The sequence below is a fragment of the Macaca thibetana genome, chromosome 3, assembly GCF_024542745.1.
Source record: "Macaca thibetana thibetana isolate TM-01 chromosome 3, ASM2454274v1, whole genome shotgun sequence".
In the NCBI taxonomy this organism is placed as follows: Eukaryota; Metazoa; Chordata; class Mammalia; order Primates; family Cercopithecidae; genus Macaca; species Macaca thibetana.
Genome location: NC_065580.1, coordinates 2,994,150 through 3,000,149, shown reverse-complemented (window position 1 = coordinate 3,000,149; position 6,000 = coordinate 2,994,150).

The following is a 6,000-nucleotide window of genomic DNA, read 5'->3' as shown; positions in this document are numbered from 1 at the left end:
TACCCACGGGCTCTGCATCCTCAGAGTCAATCAAGAGAAGATCAAAAGTATTTTTTTAAAAGTGAATATAACAGTACAATAATTGAAAATAATATAAATGAAAAAACAATACGGTATGACAACTATTTATACAGCGTTTACATTGTATTCAGTATTACTAGTCATCTAGAGATGCTGTAAAGTACACGGGAGTATGTGTGTCGGTTACACACAAATACACCACCATTTCCTACCCGGGACTGGAGCACCCATGAATTTTGGTACCCGTGGGGGTTTCTAGAATCAATTCCCCACAATCGTGTTATTCACAATTTCAGTTTTATAAAGTTCAGTTGTACATACCAATATAATGGTACATAATTCTAGACTTCTCCATGTGGAAATTATTTTAAGACACTTGATACATAGAACAAAGCTTATTTTCCAAGTTTGTACCTCAGTGCCAATTTTCTGGTCTCTTTGACATTATTAGCATTTTTTAATTTTGACAGTTTAATAGGTAGAAAGTGTTATTGCATTATTCTTTTGTACATAACTTATTTTATGTTTTGTCATTTTAACATATTACTCTCATATGTATTTTGTGAGATGTAACCCTGATTCTGGATGCTATTGCAAAAGGTGTTGTTTTTCATTTCAGTTTCTAACTGTTCATTGCTGGCATACAGAAACACAATTGTTTACAGTCTGACCTTGTTTGCTATACGAGTTCTAGTACACTTTTTATAGATTGTTTTGTTTTTTCTATATAGATAATCCCATCACATGTGAATAAACAGTTTTATTTCTTCCATCAGTATGTATGAATTTTACTAACTTTCTTTTCTTTACACCACTGGTTACAATCTCAGGCCCAATGTTGAACAGGCAGCACCACCTTTGCTCCTGTCCTGATCTGTGGGAAAAAGGGTGTGCTCTTTGACCAAGGATGATGGTAGCTGTAGATTTTTCACAGATGCATTTATTAGATTAAGACAGAGCTTTCTATCCAGCATTTTCTGAGAATTTTTTTTTAAATCATGAAGTGGTGTTGAATGTTGTCAAAACTTTTTTGGTATCTATTGAGATGATATATGGCTTTTTCTTTTTTTAGTGATGCATGATGTATATTGACATACAGAAATTCTTGATTTTATCAAGCCAAATATGTATTTCATGAATACAGCAAAGTATCTCTCATCATGATCATATTGCAATTATCCTAGAAATAGGATGGTTTGACATTAGAAAATATAAGACCATCAGGGAGAAAAACAGGTATTACTGATATCAACACACAGTCAAAGGGAATATTTGATGAGCATTACAAGTTAAATATCCCTTATCTGAAATGCTTGGGACCAGCAGAGTTTCAGATTTCAGATTTTTTCAGATTTTGGAATATTTGCATTGTAATTACTGGTTAAGTGTCTCTAATCCAACATTGAAAATGCTTCAGTGATGCATTTTCTTTGGGCATTATGTCAACACTCAAATAGTTCATCATCTGGGAGCATTTTGACTGCTGAATTTTCAGATTAGAGATACTCAACCTGTACCCATTTTATTGTTTTAAAATAACATTTCTTCAAAATCTGATATTTGAAACTTTAATATTAGCTACTTAATAATAATTAAGTCTTTCATTAAAAACAGGGACCAAACTAGTCCCTTATCATCATTAACACTTAGTGATTTTTTGGAAGTTCTGTTCAAATTAATAAGAAAAAACACTGGAGACCCTGTAGAAAAACCAGTAAGGTGCAAGAACAAGTAATTCACAGGAGAAAGACCACTGGCCAAAAACCATAGAACAGGTTCAATCTCGCTGACCATAGAACAAATTCCACGTAAGATAACGTGATTGCACCCTCTGCCTATTAAACAGCCAAAATTTTAAAATTTGTGATATGAATCCAGTGACACCAGTGAAGTCAGGAAATTGGCACTCCTATTGGTACAAACTTTTAGGGGAGAGATTTTGCTGAGAAAAATAATAGAAATGCTAAGTTAGAACTAGATGTACCATATGACCCAGCCATCCCATTACTGGGTATATACCCAAAGGATTATAAATTATGCTGCTATAAAGACACATGCACACGTATGTTTATTGCAGCACTATTCACAATAGCAAAGACTTGGAATCAACCCAAATGTCCATCAGTGACAGATTGGATTAAGAAAATGTGGCACATATACACCATGGAATACTATGCAGCCATCAAAAAGGATGAGTTTGCGTCCTTTGTAGGGACATGGATGCAGCTGGAAACCATCATTCTTAGCAAACTATCACAAGAACAGAAAACCAAACACCGCATGTTCTCACTCATAGGTGGGAACTGAACAATAAGATCACTTGGACTCAGGAAGGGGAACATCACACACAGGGGCCTATCATGGGGAGGGGGGGAGGGGGGAGGGATTGCATTGGGAGTTATACCTGATGTAAATGATGAGTTGATGGGTGCAGCACACCAACATGGCACAAGTATACATATGTAACAAACCTGCACGTTATGCACATGTACCCTACAACTTAAAGTATAATAATAATAAATAAATTAAAAAAAAAAAAAGAAATGCTAAGTCAATGGACAATTGTACATTGGAACTCATCAAAATTAACAACTATTGCTCTTTGAAAGATGCTATTCAGAAAAATTTTTTTTAAAAAAAGCAAGCTATTGACTGGGAGAAAATGTTTCCAAACACATATCTAACGAAGACTTGCGCCAGAATTTATAAGGAACTCTTACAAATCAATCATGAGACAAACGCTATGATTTAAAAAGGGAAGAAGGAAGCGATTTGAACAGACACTTCACCAAAGAGGATGCATCTATACATCTGAGACCATTTGTCATCAAGGAAATGCAATTAAAATCACAATCAGACATCATTACGTATGTATTAGAATGACTAAAGTTCTGGTAAAGGCTGGCTGTTGGAACTCTCACACATTTCTGATAGGAATACAAAAAGGTGCAGCTATTTTAGGAAACGGCTTGACATTTTCTTATGCTCAGTAGCCATATCCACTTACCATAGGATCCTACTCCAGGTATTTACCCAAGAGAAACAAAGAGCCGCACAAGAATGTTTATATTAACCTTATTCATAATAGCCCCAAATGGAAAACACCCAGATGTTCATCAACTGGTGAATGGATAAACAAATTGTCAAAAGTAGTATAATCGGATGTGACGCAGCAATCATTAGAAGCGAGATACTACCGTCTACTGTACCTGCAGAGGAATTTTAAAAGCATTCTGCTAACTGGAGGAAGGCCAGACACAAAACCCTGCATAGCGTATGATTCTATTCATACAATATTCCAGAGGAGATAAACTATAGGGACAGATATCAGATCAGTGGTTTCCAGGGTCTTGGGTAGAAAGAGAGAACTTATTGCAAAAGGCAGGAGGAAATTTGGGAGATTGTGGGGGTGTTTTCTCTATTGGCTGCGGTCATCGTGGTTACATGACTGTACACATTTGTCAAACCCCTAACTGTATACTTTAAAGAGGATTTTTTACTATATATAAATTATGCTTCAATAAAAATATTCAAGGGAAAAGAACAGACCAAAATTCCAAATATAACCCAACAAACAGAGAAGTAAAACACACTTCTCCACATGTCTTAAAATTTTACCACCAGACATCTATCCTTCAGACCACGGCTTTAGGTCTCATGGGTCCTTATTAGAATGCAAACACCCTTACAGTGTGAGCCACACCCAAATTTTCTCCTCTATTAATACATCTGCCCCTTCAACTATCAGCAAAGCTAAGCCTGGGGATTGCGAGGGACAAGCATATCCGGGGAGGGGCCCTGACCACACTGGGCAGATGGAATTAGAGGTCTCAGATATGCACAGGAGGAACCCAAGAGGATGCCTGAAAGCCCATGGAAAGGCTCCCCACTCCACCACCTTGGCTTGCCAAGCTCCACTCTGCTCACGGAGTCTTCCTTCTGTCCTCAGGCAGGTTCTTCCCACCACTGGAACACTGACAGTGTGAAAACATCATCATGGTGTCACTGTCAACACGTAATTACACAAATGCAGAAATATCCATGTCGATAACAGAGTCATGGTCTTCAGAGAGCAAAGCCAATCCCCATCCTCAAGGGTTTCCTCTACATTCACCCAAACATTAAGAGTGGACTCTATCAGGCCGGGCGTGGTGGCTCATGCCTATAATCCCAGCGCTTTGAGAGGCTGAGGTGGGTGGATCACCTGAGGTCGGGAGTTCGAGACCAGCCTGACCAACATGGTGAAACCCCATCTCTACTAAAATACAAGAAAATTAGCCGGGCATGGTGGCACGCGCCTGTAGTCCCAGCTACTAGGGAGGCTGAGGCAGCAGAATCAATTGAACCTGGGAGGAGGAGGTTGCAGTGAGCCAACATCGCCCCACTGCACTCCAGCCTGCCAACAGAGCAAGACTCTTACTCCAAAGGAAAAAAAAAAGTGGACAGAGTGCAGAGTGGACACTTATCAGAGACGTCTCTTTGCCCGGGAGGCACTCTAACTTCTCTTAACAGAAAGGAGGGAGAGACTTTGGCTTTTATTTTCTACTCTGGTCTTTTCTTGGCAGCACATTTTGGCAAATGTTGGTGCATATCATAGGAGGGTCTTGTACATTTGGGAGAGAGTCTCCCCCTTGCCAACTCCAACATCCCAGGCCAGGAGCATCCTTCTCGCTGCCCAGTGCTCCAGCAGGGAAGCCCTTTTACATTCAAAGGGCAGAGTTAAGCCAGAAAATCCTATTGCTAAAATGCACTCCCGGGACACTCACAACAGAAGTTGTACATTTCAAACTGTGCAAAGAGCAGCAGCAGAGCCTTCCGAGACGCAGGAGCGACCGGACCCCACATCCTGCCTAGCTGGGTTCATGCTCCTTTCAGGACGGCCCAGGCCAACCCCTCCTTTCTGGACTTTGCCAAGGCTGCTTTGGTGTGAAGGAAAGAGACCCTCATTGACCCCAGCTGCATGGAATTGTTCTTTCAGAGCAAACACCGTTCATTAGGGCATGTGAAAACCTTGTTTAAAATAGTTCCAAATGTCCTAATTTATTTTTAGGAAAGAGGCCCTTTCAGAAAACAGTTTCTGAAGAAGAGCCAATAACAGTTCAGCCGTGGATGTAGGGGCCAGGGGCTGGTTCGGGGGCTGGTCGCTGAGGACAGCATGTTGCCAGTGAAGCCCAAGTGAGGGCGTGGGAGCCTTGGTGCCCAGGATGGGGACAGCTTCAAGAGCCCAAGGCAATGGCCCCAGAATCCCAGCCACAGACCCCAGGCAGGCGGCGGCTCTACCCCACATCTATGGGGCCCAAAGCCAGAGAGGACAAGGGCAAGCCTGAGCCCATTTTCTGTAAATGATTTCTGTGCAGGGCCTGAGGGACACCCAAACTCTAAGCAACCCTTGGGACTGGCCTGACAACACTGTGGGAGAGGACGGGGAGAAAGTGGGATGCACTGTACTGAAATACAGTAAATGTCTACTAAAACCGTAAATTCATTTTAGAACCTGAATTAAAGTGTGGCAGGCACATACCAAGACCCACATAAAAATCTATTTAAAAATCAATAAAAATCTTCATAATAAATCTCAAACTTGCCCTTTCTATCACTCAAACTCGCAACTTTACACAAACTTGCAACTTATTATTGTAAAAGCATCTAAACAGCTAATTTTATGTTAACCATTTGCTGTTCCATTTTGCTAGTGCATCAAACATATGAGAATAATGTATTCAAATGATAATAGTCACATGAAAAGTGGTGTTTCTTTATGTATTCTTCGAAATTATTGAATATGCATAATTTTATTTCTATTAACATAAGCCTATAGGATAAATCTTAGTCCTCATTTCATACATAAGGAAACTGAATCCCAGAAAAAATAATAATAAAAGATTTGCTCCCAACAAGTAAGTTATGGGCACAGCCAACACCAAAGTCCAGTTTCCCCAATGGCTAGTACTTTTGTTTACACAAAACCACATATCGTAA